The sequence below is a fragment of the Protopterus annectens genome, chromosome 2.part1, assembly GCF_019279795.1.
Source record: "Protopterus annectens isolate FY-2018-M chromosome 2.part1, PAN1.0, whole genome shotgun sequence".
Classification (NCBI taxonomy): Eukaryota; Metazoa; Chordata; order Ceratodontiformes; family Protopteridae; genus Protopterus; species Protopterus annectens.
In genome coordinates this window covers 1,541,949,260-1,541,965,860 of record NC_056729.1, presented here as the reverse complement: position 1 = coordinate 1,541,965,860, position 16,601 = coordinate 1,541,949,260, and the positions used below count along the sequence as shown (strand labels likewise).

Sequence of the window (16,601 nt, the reverse complement as noted above, 5' to 3'; positions counted from 1 at the left end):
ATCTATTCTAGTTTGGGTACCAAATCTGTGATCTTGATAGGAAAACAACAAAGTTTTATCTTCTTTAAATCTGAAAGTATCTACAAGATGAAATGCTTCTATCCACTTGTTTAAAGCTTTTGATACAGCAGATGTATGCAACAGTCTTTTATTTGTAGTTTCAGAAATATCAAATATACAGTTAAAATCTCCTTCTAATATTAAGTTGCCTTTATAATTATTGGAAATTAAATTTAAGTGTTTTTTAACAGTTCCTGTTCCAATGCCTGGGAAGAGTCCATATTCTGTTATTATATTTAACTATTACTAATGTCATAAAGCCTTCTTTATCTTCATACTTCTAAATGATTTCTGGGTTAATCTAATTTGTTTTCCATAAAATTGTTACCCCATTTGTATTTGTCTTGTAAGTGGACTGTGCCAGTATCATATATTCCTTAGGATTCCATTTGTTATTGTCATTTGTTTTGAAATGAGTTTCTTGAAGGAAGACGACTTGTGCTTTGTTAAGTTTTAAATATTTCAGTCGATTTGATCTCTTGCTAGGATTGTTTAAGCCATTGGTATTTAAAGATAATAAAGTTAAATCCATCTTAGGTTATTTAGACTATGTATTTTTTGTTTTATTGTGACTATTAAATATTTTCCTCTGATAACTATAAAGTATATCTTTGAGCTTTTAAAGGAAACTATCTGTTTTATACTTTGAGTGTTTACCAATAAAGTAATGTTTTGGTCAGGCATACTAAAAATGATTTTGTGAAATAAATTTACATTAATAAATGTTAACAAAATAAGATCTGCAGTAGCCATGGAATGAAAAATCATTCTTAATTTGATGGATAAGTCCATCAGATTATCACTCATACCTTGACAATCCAGAACATCTGAGCTCCATAAATTGAATTATCATATGGAGAATATTTGTAATAGGAATAAGAAATATTTATATTATTTATATTTATATTATTTTGAACAGATATTGTACTATTGTAGATTAAACAGAATTCTAATACAATATAAATGTCTATTTATTGTATAAGCAATTAATATTCACATGAAAGATAGATGACAAGCAATTCAGTCATAGTAAAATAGGATGAATCATATATAAAACTTCAGTAAAAAATGATACCACACAGCTATTTAACATATTCACCCTTATTGATGAAGTCTTTCATAATATTTATACCTAATATTTATACCTAATGTTTATAATACAATGTATTTTACTGGATATATCAGAAGTTATATTTCATTGTTTGTCAGCATTTAAGTAATCATTTTGTTTGCTGCTAACTTACTTAAAGCATCAAGTTTGTTTTCTGTGAACATTGATGAAAGTTAGTGCATTAAAATTATCAGTGCATCCCTCTTCCCCCCATTTCCTGCACATAAGGATTTTCATATCTGTCATTTCTTATTATAAAATGAGTAAAATTATAGGTTAAAAACAACACATTCACTTATTGTGATTAATGATTACAAGTTCTTCCCATATTCATAAATTGCCATTTCATGGCATATACTGAAAGTCTTTAAATTTAAATTGCAACATTCTATTTTGTATAATCAGCAAAGGTTAAACTGAGTGATTATTGTCAATTTAATACTATTTTTTCAGAATGTGATTGTTACATTCTGTGACATTCCTAGTTCAGGCTTCTATTGTTTCCCTTGAACAACTTTCTCATGTTGATGTCATGTATAAAACATTAGTTACCTTGGTAACAGCTTAAGTATTATGCATGGTCAAGATGGGTTACAAAACCACAATTCAAGTTAAAGCAATTATATGACTTGTAATGCACACTTACTTATATGAGAAAATCATCATGCTTCCCCTTGATATTCAATATAGTATATGTCATTTATGACAAGTTAAAACAGTAGTATTATTATACACAAGCCTATGTTATTAAACTAAGTGTCTATTGTCAATTTAATACTGTTTGTTCATAATATCATTGTTACATTCTGTGACATTTCAAGTTCAGGCTTATATTGTTTCTCTTGAACAACTTTGTCAGTTTGATGTCATGTATAAACATTAGTTACCTTGGTAACCGCTTATGTATTATATATATGGTCAAGATGGGTTACAAAAGCTACAATTCATGTTAAAGGAATTACATGACTTGTTATGCATATTTACTTATATAAGAAAGTCATCATGCTTCCCCTTGGTGTTCAATGTAGTGTATGTCATTTATGACAAGTTAAGACAGTAGTGTTATTATACACAAGCCCATGTTATTAAATCCTGTCTTTAATATCTAAATTCAACAGACTGCTTCATCTTAGATGACGATTATATATTATATGTCTAGATTTACTAAAATCATACATTATGCAACTATTGTGTTTTTTTTTTTTTGGTGGGGGCTGTTGCTTAGTTATTTGAGAGACCACAAGCTGTAATCCTTATTCTTACTATTAGCTCCTTCCAAGCATGTTTATACAGTCCATAGACTTTAAATTATGAGACCCTTCTAGTTTCTTATTTGTTATAAGTATATTTCCATCCTTACATACACACACATATCAATACTTCAAGCACGGGCAACAATGCCCATCCATTTTTGCCAGAATACCATTCACTAGTTCATGTGGTGTGTTTCCAGGCTGTTATTAAACTAACCAAACCAGTATTTGTCCTGTTTCATTTTAACAGCCTGTTCCATGCAGAGGCCACTCTGCCAGTGAACCACTCAACACACCTTCCTTTCCCACAGATATTTCCACAAAGGAAATCTGATGACTCTCTAGCACTTCCCGGCAACCCCAAACACCCCTAGAATCAGCTAGCCCCATATGCACCTGTCACCCCTGGGATTCAGGTTACTGGCTAAGGCTCTTGCCACCCCTATAGTGCCTTTTTTTAGGCAAAGTTCAAAGGAAAAAAACACAACTGTAACAGGTACAAGCATGCAAAATCTGAACGTAATGCTACTCAGTGCTAGAAGTCTAAACCTCAAAATGCACTCTCTCGAGACACTCCTAAAAATGGAGAACATCGATATCTGTGCAGTAACTGAGACCTGGTTCAAGGCTCCAGAGAGCACTCCTGCACTACCAGGCTACAACTCTTACCACACTTTTCGGCCACCAAACCATGACTGAAACACTAAAAGTGGAGGAGTGTCCATATTCACAACATCAGGCTACTTGCCCAACACAATGCATCTGAAATTCTCCAGGTGCAACTAACACTAGGTATGACTGCAATCCAAATTGTAGCTTGCTACAGATCCCCCACCATGCCTCAAGATTCTCACTACACCTTTCTAAACATACTGGAAAATATTAAGATATAACCAAACACCCTAATACTGGGTGATTTCAACTACCCTGCCATTAACTGAGAAAACTACTTGTGTACCAATACCTTTGCCCAATGGTTCTTGGAATTCATAAATTCCAATGCTCTGGATCAACTAATCCTTAGTCCCACCAGGGGTTCCAATATCCTGGACCTGGTCATTACCAACATGGGAAATCGATGCTCCATACCTATGGTCTCCCCCTCATTGGTCAGGTCTGACCATAAGCTAATCAAACTTGACATCCACATCCCACCCCCACAACCCAGTAAGGAAACCTCTGTAAAAACCTTCTCCAAAGCAAACTTCATGCTACTCAAGTAAAAAGTGGCAAACTTCATGACACCCATGCAGACGGGAACTGAAAGTTCGACTGCTGAATCCTACACTAAGGCACTGTACGAGTACATCCACTAATGCATGAATCGTGCCGTCCCCAACAGAACCAAGACACTCTCCTCCAAAAAAAGGAAGCCAATCTGGTGGCCCCTTGCCATTAACAAACTTTACAACAAAAGGAAGAAACTGTTGCAGAAAATAGGAAAATCCCAGGATGCAAAAAACTCCCTTACCACCCTCAGTGAGAAGCAGAGATAACTCATAAAATCCTCCAAAGCTAGTTACAAAATTAAAATTGCCAAAGATTCCAAAGACAGCCACAAGGCATTCTATAGTTATGTCAAAAATCTAAATGGCAATGCTCAGATCTGCTCTGAGCTACAACAGAATGGCATAAATATACTGATCCCAAGGATACTGTCAATATCCTGGCAGATCGATTCAGTGCAAACTTCACCCCTCTCTCACCCCCTAAAGGGTCCATCTCAGTACTGAATGATTGCCAATTTCCGGTAATAATGGCCACACAGGTAAAAAAACGCTCCCTCCAATGCTAATAATACAGCATCCATGAGACCAGATGACATCCCAGGCTGTGTACTACATGAACTTCAAAATGAACTGGCACATCACCCAAGTGTCGTGTTTAATCATAGTGTCACCTCAGACTTCGTGCCCAATGAGTGATGAACAGCTACAGTTATCCCACTCCACAAGGGAGACTCTACCTTGGATCCCGGGAACTACCACCCCATCAATCTGACAAGCCTGATCTGCAAGGCCATGGAACATATTATCATGGAACTTATAAGCAAAGACATTGGCAACCTTCAAACACTGGACCCCATGCAGTTTGGGTTCGTGAAGGGCCGATCTTGTCTCCTGAACCTAATTGACTTCTTCAAATCAGTCTCCAGAGCCGTGGACAAGGGTAAGGTGGCCCACGCAGCCTATCTGAAACTTGCCAAGGCCTTTGACACCATCCCCCACTCTGGAATCATAGATAAACTTACTAAGCTAGGCATTAATCCCTACATCACTCGATGGGTTGCCAACTGGCTTACTGACAGAACCCACACTGTAAAAGTAGCTGACTCCAAATCCAGCTCCAGACAAGTGAAAAGTGAAATACCTCAGGGTTCAGTCCTGGGACCACTCTTGTTTGGTATCTACTTCTCTGAAGTACAGGCCAACACTAAGGGACTCTTACAGATGACTGCAAATTGGGAGCCATTATTCAATCCCCAAATGATGTGGATATTCTACAAAAGGGCCTTACAGAAACAGATGCTTGGTGCCAGAGCCATGGGCTCAAGCTCAATGCCAAGAAATGTATAGTTATCCCCTTTGGGAAAAAAAAACATGTACCTGTGAATTACCACATAGGTGGCCGGACACTAAACACTGAAAGTGTGATAAGAGACTTAGGGACACAGGTGGACAGTGGTCTGACCTTTGATAACCACATCACCACAACAGTCAGAAAATCCTTCTATGTGGCACACCTCATCACTAAGGGCTTTTCATCCAGAAAAAAGGAGGTCATTGTCCCTCTGTACTCATCTCTCATTAGCCCCATTATAAAATACAGTGCCCCGTTTGGTCTGTACCTCGCAAGACATCTGCAACAACTGGAAAGGCTGCAGAAATACCTCATTAGAAGAATCACAGACCTAAAGCAGATGCCCTATGCTGACCGTCTAAAAAAACTCCAGCTATACTCTGTCACATATCGTCTATTCAGAGGTGATCTCTGCTTAACATACAAGGCCTTGTCAAACCCAGAGTTGTTGGACATGCTACACTTAAAGAAATCCCAATCCCTCAGAGACACACGCTCCGGCGATCTAAACCTTGTCATCACAATGAACAAAACATGCTGGAGGGCTAGGTTCCTGACCCAGAGACTCCCCAGACTCTGGAACAGACTGCACATACATGTCACATACAGCGCCTCTTTGGCCCTCTTCAAAAGGATCCTTGATGATTGGATGGGAGATAAGAAATTCACCCCAGGGATCATGTCAGTCGCCCTGCTAGAAAGGGGTTCAGGGAATACTGTTGAAAAAATAGCCAGGGAATTGTTATGGCTAAGCTTGTGTAGGCCCTAGGGCTGATAGCCTAGTACCAACCTACGAACCTATGAACATCCGAGCAAGCTCATCTCCCAGACCACTGCAAAGGGTACTGCACAAGACCAAGTGCTCTTAGTCTTTCACAATAACTCAGACTTCCACTTTTATGTAAGTCCTTAATGTTTTTGGATCAAAATACATTTTAAATATAACATTGTGCTTATTATTTTTTTATCAAGAATCAACTTAATGAACTAAACGAAGTGTTGGGGGACCATCAATATCTGTACATGTGGTTTAAAACAGCCCTTTTATTATATATTTTGTAAACCAAAAATGTTATTGCCGAGAATCATCTCAGAGGCTCCTCAGAGCCATTAAGCATTATCATCACTCTGTCTCCATTACCATAGCAACCTGGGAGCATCTGATTTTGTTAGTGTGTCTGTGTACTGCATACCAGAGGCTTGTGATGCACCTAAAGCTAAGCTTCACTTCACTGCAACTTCAAGCCTAAATTTTCTCCCTTTCAGCGAAGCAGCAACGAGGAAAAGAACAGATCACAAACAGATAAAAAAAAACCCCTCCCAACAAGCCAACACAACAAAAGATAACACATTCTTTGTGCCTTCCCACCTGTCATTCAGATGTATAAACAAACTATTCTCTGCCAAATATCCAAAATAACAGTTTTATCCACCCCCTTCCCCTGGATCCAGGCTAAAACACCAAATGTCTCTTCCTAATATACAAGCATCAGTAAACCTTGATCACAAGCTACAAACCACAGCTTCCCGGAGATGAAATTGCAGCATACAACAACTGCCAGACACTGCTGCATCCACACAAACCATGTCAGGCTTAATTAAACAGCATTCAAAGCTATGATACCTGCCATAATTGATATTAACTATATTTAGATAGAATAATGATGACATTTGTACTAAGAGCTTTCTACTATTAGTTAACCAGGATATACATGACATTTTTAAATCATACTTTAACTGAAGAAGGCATTAGTCTCCATGACAGCATTTTTTTTCAAAACACTCTACTCTTACTGCTATTATATATGATGTTAATTTGTTACATTTGACTCTGAACTCTGATTAATAGTACCTTGTTGAATTAGTTAATTAATGACTTAAATTATTATAAGTAAAAACAATGAAAAATGAACAAGTTAAGAATTTACTTGAATTCAAGTAGGAGAATAGAAACTTATATGTTTATATTATATGTTGCTTTGTTTGGCTTATATATAATGTAAATAGTAACCCATCTTGACCTACCATTGTTTGTGAAGAATTGTTGGACTCTTTGAACATTCTGAATAAATCATTACTGTTTCTCAGTTGTTTAAAAACCCCTCCTTTTTTAAATAAAAACAGATGACAAGTGATGTGCCGTATCAGTTGATACTTTGAGAGATGCAGTTGTAAGAGTTATTTTTTGGGACAGCTATCTTAGAATCTGTTTTCTGTTTCTTCCTTCTAGCATCAGTCCAAGGATTTGTTTCTTTTATTCTTTTAAGAGTAGGGGTCAGCCATTCCATTTCTTCACTATGTTGTTTTTGATGAATATAGTAGCTTCTTCTAAGTCATTAAAGGTTCTCATCTCATTGGCAAAAAGTATTTTTATCCATTTAACTAAATAATTTCATTTTGAACTATAACTGTTTACTACTATTGTTAAACAAAACCTACCTATAATTCCTGTAACCTGTAATTAATTGTTGTTTTTAATTGTTGTTTTTATTATGGAGCTTTTCTCCCTGGGCCTCTGCTGAGAAAGGACGTGTGTCCAGTTGGATTTTCCCAGTCAACAAATGTAAATAAATAAATAAATAAAAGTCTAGCTGTGCTTTAATGTTGTTTTGTTTCAACAGTTTTATTATTGGCCAGACTGTTTTCCTTTGTTCTAGTATGGAAGAATAATCATTGTCAAACCTTATCAGGCTTTGATTGTATTTTAAGGGTGATTTTCTCCAAGCAGATTTTAATATTAGCTCCTTGTCCATAAATGAAAGGCATTTTATAACTATGGATCTAGGTGGAGTATTTGTTGCGTTAGAAGCAGGTTTCCTCAGTGCTCTATGCACCCTTTCAATTCCAAATGAAAGTCTCTCTTTCAAGTCTAAAAATTCAGGAATCCAGGTTAAGAATGTCTTCTCCTTCAATGTTTTCAGGCAGACCAAAGATCCTTATGTTGTTTCTCCTTTCCCTGTTTTCTAAGTCATCTATTTTGTTACGCAGTCATGTATTCTGTTTAAGCAGAAATTATTTTTGGAATTCTTCCTCTTTGGGTCTCCCTTCAATGTCATGTTCAGAAGTCTCTATATTTGTTATTTTTGTATGATGTTGTTGTAATAGTTCCTTAAGAGAATCAGTCTGTTTTTGAGAAATTAATTTAAGGTTTTCTAAGTCATTTTTAAAGCCCTCCATCTTCAAAGATAGTTCCTGTAAGGTAGATGTCATCAATTGCATTTCTTTTTTCAAAGCAGCATCTGGATGAGAATTCCTTGAGTTGTTCATATTCACTGACTCAATATATCCCCAAGTTACTTGACAGGAGAAGTTTTGTATACCTCCACCAAAATTGCTATTTATGTAGTTTAGTAGTTTATCTATAGGTTTCTGATGTTTTAAACTTGAAAATAACAAAATTTTCCTATATTATTATACTAGTTTATGGAGCTCTCAAAATTCACTGCTCTCAGTTGGCCAGCTAGGCTCCACCCCCCCCCCCCCTATTAAGGTCTCCTGTCATGATTTTTGCTTCTTCTTTTCTATTCATATCATCCACAATTTTTCCATCATTAATAATTCTTGACAACCCTTCTACATTATACTATATATATTATCTTCCATAATATTTTCCATTTTAGCTTCAAATCTATTTTGTATTATTTTCATAAATATCTTATAATCATTATTCAATACTATTGGTCTCCAGTTTATAAACTGTCTTCTATCATCCTTCCTTCATGTGAATTTCATATATAAAACCTTCATTTAAACATTCTTTCAAAATGTAAAAAATATATATATATATTTCTGCAAATCCCTTAATTTTTTATACATTTCATACCTATTCCATCTGGTCCTGCAACCAAATATATATTTACTTGTCCTAATACTTTATCTAGCTCATTTAAATAAATCTCTTTTTCCAAATTTTATTCTCTCTCTCTTTTTTTTTTTTTGCTAACTTTTTTTACTTTCCATGTTTTTTCACTACCTTTTTTCTTTAAACATTTCTTGTACATATTGTACTACACTATTCATGGGCTTTTCCTGAGTTCTTTCTACTTCTTCTTCTACATTTTATTTCTCTCATTATACTATTGTCTTCCTTCACTAATCTTTTTACGTAATGCAATACACCTTCTCTTTTTTCCTTTTAGAAAATATTTTTGCTTACATAACAATTCTTGTAGGGTTTATTGATTTCTTTCATATATATTTTTTTCTTTGTTAAAGTACCTTCTATCATCATGTTCTAAATCTTCCAATGTATCATTATATGTTCTTTTATATTTTTCTTTCTCTACTTTTCTCACATCATATTGTCACTTTAAAAACATTTTTTATATTTTCGTTAAATATCATCCATCATTTAGACCAATTTGTATAAAATGTTCTTATAGCAATATTATCTGCCCATACGTGCATTGCTAATCTCTTTCTTTCTTCATCCCATGCTTTCTCATTTATTTTTTTTCTTTGCCTATTTTTATATATTCATTGTTTTCCTTTATCCCTAGCCATATTGCTAGATGATCAAAACATTCTGTTTCCACTACTGTTTCAACTACCTCCCCTTCGCCTATAACTAAACCTTCTGGTACTATAAAACAAGCAATTTAAGTTCTATGCATACTCATTTTCTAAGTCCATGATTTTTTGTCCCAGAATTTTAACTTACCACATCTTTTAACTTCTAACATTTTTCTTATATCATTCCCATTCTTTTTATACATACCACTTAAATCGCAATTAAAGTATTTTGTTATTATCACTACATATTATAAAATCTAATGAAATAATACTTCCCATTCTTTATAATTAGTATAAGCATATAATGTTATAATTGTATATACGTGTTCTTTCCATTTTAAATCTACAGTGGTTACTCTTTCCATTTTTGCTAAAGTTATATCTAATATCTTTACTGTATTTCTACAGAATATGGTTATTCCAGAGCATCTCTTATAGACTAAATTCAAGATTGTCTGTCCTCCACATAGTTTTTCTGTTTGTAATCTTTCTTCATTTGTTAAAAATCTTGCATTTTTTAATATAATTATATTTACATCACATGTATTATAACACTCTAAAATCCCCATTCTTCTTCTTATATTTTAATAATATTGACATATAAAGAAAGCACTCTACAATTTTAATTTTCACTTTTCCTTAGATTCATGGTTTCAAAAGTTCATAGCTAATTACTTGGCAAGCTTTCTTAATATGCCATTCTAAGCTTAGTCAATATCCCTCCCAAAGGAGAGAACTAAACAATGTACCTTGTGCTGTGAGTCAAAACCTCAACCAGTATACCAATCCCCAATCATAAGCTATATGTATTCTTTTTCATCCATTCCTTTTTTTTCTGTTGTACTTATCCCTTTAATTTTTCTGTCTTTTACCAATAGAATTCTTTTTTTCCTTTTGCTACCTCCCAATTTATTTCTTCTTCATCACTTATTTCAGAATCTTCTTCTATGCCCTCTTTATTATTTTTTCTTTTCTCATCTAATTTTTCTTCTATTTCTACTACTTCTAAAAGGTTTTCTCTTTATTAATTTTCATCACTTTCTTTTTCCTTACTCTTATTTTCATTATTTGCAATCCATCCATAAATGTCCATTTTATTACATTTATAACATTTCATTTCACATTTTTACATCATGTCCCATTTTCTGAAAAATATAACATTTTTCTTTTGTCACAGTTACTTACCAAATGTTCTTCTTTTCCACAAAAAAAACATGTTTTGGGTGGTCACCAGTACCCCTAGGCAATTATAGACTCGTGTGTGTGGAAAAGAAGGACATTTGATAAGTAACTGTGACCAAAGAAAATGTTATACTTGTGGGGAAATGAGGCATGACATACCTGGAATGGAAACAGGAAGTGTTCTTGCAAAATAGGCCCAGTCATAGCATAGTTCCCCAGTGCACTAGTCATATTTCTCATCCCCGGCCAATGGCCTAGCAGGACTAATCTGGTCAACAAAGGAAAAGTAAATAAACAGTATATATAATAGTCTACTATTAAATAAAAATGTTGTCAGGGATCTGGGTTGACAGTTCCCTCCTCTTCAGTTATTTTTCAGTCATCATTAGGCAACTATAGTCAGAAAAATCTTTCTACTTAATGCAACTAATAGCCACGAGTTTTTCAGTTTGTGGATAGCAATTTCCATAAATGCCATTTGAGGAGAAAATGTTTCTCCAAAATGCTTTTTGCCCAAATGGATATTCTATTATTCTCCACTGTTGGCCAGCCTCAGAGAGTCATAGCACTCTAAAGGACCCCAACCTCCCCCCCCACTATGTTACCCTCAGCCCATACTTCCTACCTAACTACATGAATTTAATGCAAACACAATTCTCCTAGGAGACTTCAACTATCCTCCATTAACTCAGGTAATTATACAGCTTGAAACATGTACATGCAGAAATCTCTGGAATTCATCAACACAAACTCTATGGACCTGTTCACTTTCCAAAAAGGAGGCAAAAAATCCTGGACTTGGTCATTATCAATATGGGACAGCTTTGCTCCTCATCAATTCTCATTTCTTGCCTGGTCAAATTGGACCTCAGATCAGTTGCATTCAGAATAATATTGAAGCCAGAAACATTATCTAAAACCTAAGTATTCAGAAATTGTAAAAAGGCTAATCTACAAAAACTGAATAATGACTTCACTAAATTCAAAATCTCCTTCCAACATGATGACCATACTTCTTATGTGGAATCCTTTATTACCAAATTCTATGCATATATAATCAGCTGCACAGTTCCATCTGTACACCTCAGAAATAACTATAACACTAAATTTAAGAAGTAACCTCTGTAACAGAACCCAAATAGAAAACAGGATAGATAATAAAAGAAAAAGACACGTTGTACTTAAAAGTAAAGTTAATTCTCAATATGCTAAAATTAAAACTTATATACTCACCATAGCTAGACATTTGTCGTATCCATTTTCATTCTTCCTTAATGACTGGATTAAGGATCTGATCCTTGGATCTGGCTCAGCCACATACTTCAGACTTTGGCTCCAACTCTAGAGCTCCTCCCTCTACTCATAATATCCTAGCGCATCCCCAGCACCTCAGATTGAGTTGGCTGCCCTATAATCTATATTATGTAGTTAAAGAAAAGGCTAGATAATAGATTATGGCTCAAACTTGGAACTATAGATTCCAACAAAAAAAATCAGGTCACGCCAGAAGATTATAGGAAGGGAGATGAAGGAGGAATTTGAGGAAGAATGAAAATAGACAACACAGATGTCTAGTTATGTTGATTACATAACTTTTAAATCTGATGTTGTCCTTTTCATTCTTCCTCAATGAATGGGACATAGTCTCCTGCGATGTGAATCTTTGGGGGGGGGGGGCCTCATGCAGGAATATTCTGGAGAACCGCTGAACCAAAGGCAGCTCTGCTTTTTGAGATTAGGTCCCGTTTGTAATAAGTAACAAAGGTATGAGCATTGGACCATGTGGCTGCTGCACAAATATTATCAACAGAAGCTCTTGATCAAAATGCAGATAAATGGCCATGGATCTCATTGAGTGGGTTTTATGTGGTCTTGGCAGAGAAATGCCTTGCTGGGAGTAGATCCAGGAAATGCAATCAGTTATCCATTTAGCCAGATACTGGACAACACAATCAATTTTTTGAGAAGGAGACAAACAGCTGGTCTGACTTTCTGATCTCTTTAGTTCTGCGTAAATAAAAACATAATTGTCTATGCACATCCAGAAGATGTAGCATCTATTCTCCTTTGAAAAATTTGGAAATAAAACCAGTACATTAATGGATTGGTTAATGTCAGATTCATAAATAATTTATTGCTGAAGGTTAAAAGGGTTTTTGAGTCAGACCTTGTAATGCTGATGTCAAATCCAAGGGAGGTAAAGGAACCTTTACTGGGGGGGGGGGGGCTCTAAGGAGGAATGTGCCCATCAAGAAAGCCCTACATAATTTATTAGCAGCCAAAGAACACATTTTGTCTTGTGTATGAAAATTTAATATGGATGCCAATTATAGTTTAATTGTAGAAAAAACTAGCACCTTCTTAGAAGACAGCACTGTCATGGTCTCTCGGCAGAAATTCAGGAACAGAGACAGGGCAGTGAAAGGGCCAGTGTTGTTTCTCAAGACTAAAAATGAAAATCTTTTCCATTTGCTCTTGTAAACCTTTTTAGTGGAGTCTCTCTGCGACAATAATAAAATGTCACATACTTGGTAGGTTCTGTAGTGTAGTGGTTATCAGTGTAGGTTCTGTAGTGTAGTGGTTATCACGTCTGCTTCACACGCAGAAGGTCCTGGGTTCGATCCCCAGTGGAACCATTATGCTAGTGCAAGATAAGGAAATTGGGGCAGGTGTGACCAAAGAAAACCCATTCGATTCCAATAACTAAATTTGCGGTTTCAGATACCTTTCTCCCCCCCCTCCCCCCCAAAAGGAGAGATATCTATTCCAGAGGATTGTAGCCCCCCAAACATCTCCAACGCCCAGGTGAGAACTGCCCTCACTAAGGCAAAAAACACAGCATCCATGGGACCGGATGGTGTCCCCGGCTGTGTGCTTCATGAACTCAATGAGGAATTAAACCCACAGTTAGGACAGCTGTTTAATCTTAGCCTCACCTCAGGATACGTACCCAAGGAGTGGCGCGGCACTGTGGTCCCACTTCATAAGGGCGGTGCCTCCACAGACCCTGGAAATTACCGCCCATTAGCTTGACAAGCCTTATCTGCAAAGCCATGGAGAGGATCATAATGGAACTCATAAATAAAGACATAGGGAACTTGCAGACTTTGGATCCAACTCAGTTTGGCTTTGTCAAAGGCAGATCCTGCCTCTTAAACTTGGTTGACTTTTTCGAGACAGTCACCAAGGCCATTGATGAGGAAAGGCAGTCCATACAGCCTACCTCGACCTGGCAAAGGCCTTCGACACAATACCCCACTCAGGTATCATCGAAAAACTCATCAGCTTGAATGTAAACCCATACATCACAAGATGGGTTGCAAACTGGCTAAGTGACAGAACCCACAGGGTCAGAGTTGCTGGAGCCATGTCAGACTCAAAGCCTGTCACAAGTGGTGTCCCACAGGGCTCAGTCCTGGGTCCACTCTTGTTCGGCATCTACTTTTCTGAAGTACAAGCAAACACAGGAGGGTTATGGCTGACAAAGTTTGCAGATGACTGCAAACTGGGCCATAGTCGAAAACACATCTGACACAGATATCCTCCAGAAGGGCCTCACAGAAATGGATAACTGGTGCCAGAGCCATGGCCTGAAGTTAAACGCCAAAAATGCATAGTCATACCCTTTGGGAAAAACAAGGCTACCCCTAGCTACCATATAGGTGGCAATCCACTGAGCACAGAAAAAGTCATCAGAGATCTGGGGACCCAGGTTGACAGTAGCCTTCGCTTGACACTCATGTTGCTAAAGTAGTTAGGAAAACCTTCTATATCACCCACCTGATCATGAAGGGATTTACATCTAGATCAAGGGAGGTCATCGTCCCCCTGTACTCATCACTTATTAGACCTATGATTGAGTACAATGCCCGTTCGAATGTATCTGACCAGACACCTGCTGCAGCTTGAAAGGCCCCAAAAGTTCCTCACCAAAAGGATAAAGGGTCTCAAAAATATGTCTTATGCTGCCCGACTGAAAGAACTCCAGCTCTATTCAGTCTCATACCGCTTGCTCAGAGGTGACCTGTGCCTGACATATAAGGCCATGTCAAACCCAGATTTGATGAATATGCTTCACCTCAAAAATCTAGATCCCTCAGAACCACAAGGGCGGAGACTTAAACCTTGACACGGTTATAAATAGAACGTGCTGGAGGGACAGATTCATCACCCAGAGACTCCCTATGCTGTGGAACAAAATCCCGGTACATGTGAGGCAGAGCACCTCTCTGGTCTTGTTCAAGAGGAATCTTGACCAATGGATGGGAGATTGCAGATATACCCCAGGGATTACTTCAGCGTCACTGCTTGACAGAGGCACAGCAAAATGATAGGCATAGTTTTTATTCAAACTAAAGGGGTGGCGAAAGCCACATAACTATGGGCTAGGCTTATAAATGCCCTTGGGCAGATAGCCTAGTATGAACCTATGAACCTATGAACCTATGAACCTAAGAAAGCTTGGGCTATCTTATCAGTGGAGTTGAAGAAACCATGCAGTTAGTTTGAGGGCTGGGATATTGAGATGATTCATCCCAGAGCGGTATATGAGAAGATGTGCAGTTGGGTCCAGTATGTAGGGAGGATAACAAAGATGAGACCAAAAGAAGGAGAACAACACCTGGTGTGGCCAGAAAGGAACAATGAGGATGACTGAGCTCTTCAACCGAATTGCTTTCTGTAGAAATTTTGGGATCAGAGGGAGTGAGGAATAAGCATAAAGAAGACCGCATGGTCAAACGTGGACTAAAGCATCTCTCAGTTACTTCTCCCTGTTGGGAGATCAGAGCAAAATACCTGCTACACTTGTTGTGTGGGGGTGCACAGAGGTTACAGCAAGACTGGCGTCAACAATGGAAAAATATCTCTGCCAGTAATTGATTGAGAGACCACTCATGAGGCATCAGAATAGACCTGCTTAGCTTGTCCATCAGTATATTGGATTTCCTTAGAATGTGCTTTGCTACTAGAAAGTGGTTGGAGGAGATCACCCATTGCTACACTTTCATAGTCTCTCAGCAAAGAGGGTAAGACCAGGTTCCCCCTTGTTTGTTGATGTACCAGACATGTTGTCTGTTTAATTGCAATAGGCCCTACAGGAAGAGTATCTTGAAATGCCTGCAATACTAAAATGACTGCTCTCATCTCCAGGATGTTGAGATGTGAATTGATCTCGTGGGGGGACCACGTGCCATGGCCTGTCCCTCCCAAGTAACACCCCAAACCCAATTGGGAGGTTTCTGTGGTCACTGTGGCCAATGGGGGAGATAAAACAAAGAGCCATACTAGGTAAATGTCATCTGACTGGATCCATTATTGAACATGGTGTTTGCATATTTATTGCACTTCTCGTATTCAAACCTAGGACCATCTGTATTACAGTTCTACTTTTACACCTGCCACCACAAGAATGTTTTAAGTTTAAGGAATGGTGTAAACTTGACTGCAAACAATAGGGGTTCTCGAAGAATACACCATTGAACAACCATTGCTCATTAAAGGACAATCTTAAAGTAACATGCTAAAGGAAGTAGAACTATTGCTGCTCCCATGAACCCTAAAGCTTGGAGAATTTGTCTGGCTGGAGGAGCCAGTGAGGTAGCATTCGATGAATCTGAGATCTGAATATGTCTATGTGATTTTCAGGCTTGTTGGCTGCTGGTGAAGCACCCTCCAAGAGGAAAAAACGCTGAGAGAAGAAGGGAGCCACTTTTGAGATTTTAAGTATTTTTTCTCTGTTTATTTGCTAAGTTTTTCTGCATAGCTGCCTAGCTTGAGCATTTTCTGGCTTGTTAAACTTGATTTCTGTATTAGTAGCTGTATTTAGAGCACAACCAAAAGCTGTTTGCTGAATTTCCTGTTTGCACTTAATTTTAAATTGTTTTTTTCTTAAAACTTGCATA

At 37.2% G+C, this 16,601-nt stretch overlaps 1 protein-coding gene and 1 non-coding gene across 2 annotated transcripts in view; one reads left to right on the top strand and one right to left on the bottom strand.

Moving 5' to 3' along the window:
- MORN1 (MORN repeat containing 1) overlaps positions 1 to 16,601 on the bottom strand; it is a 3,597,386-nt gene that overhangs the window by 1,343,617 nt on the left and 2,237,168 nt on the right. The window lies entirely within an intron of this gene.
- Positions 13,262 to 13,334, top strand: TRNAV-CAC. The gene has a single exon. It is a non-coding gene; the product is annotated as a tRNA-Val (tRNA).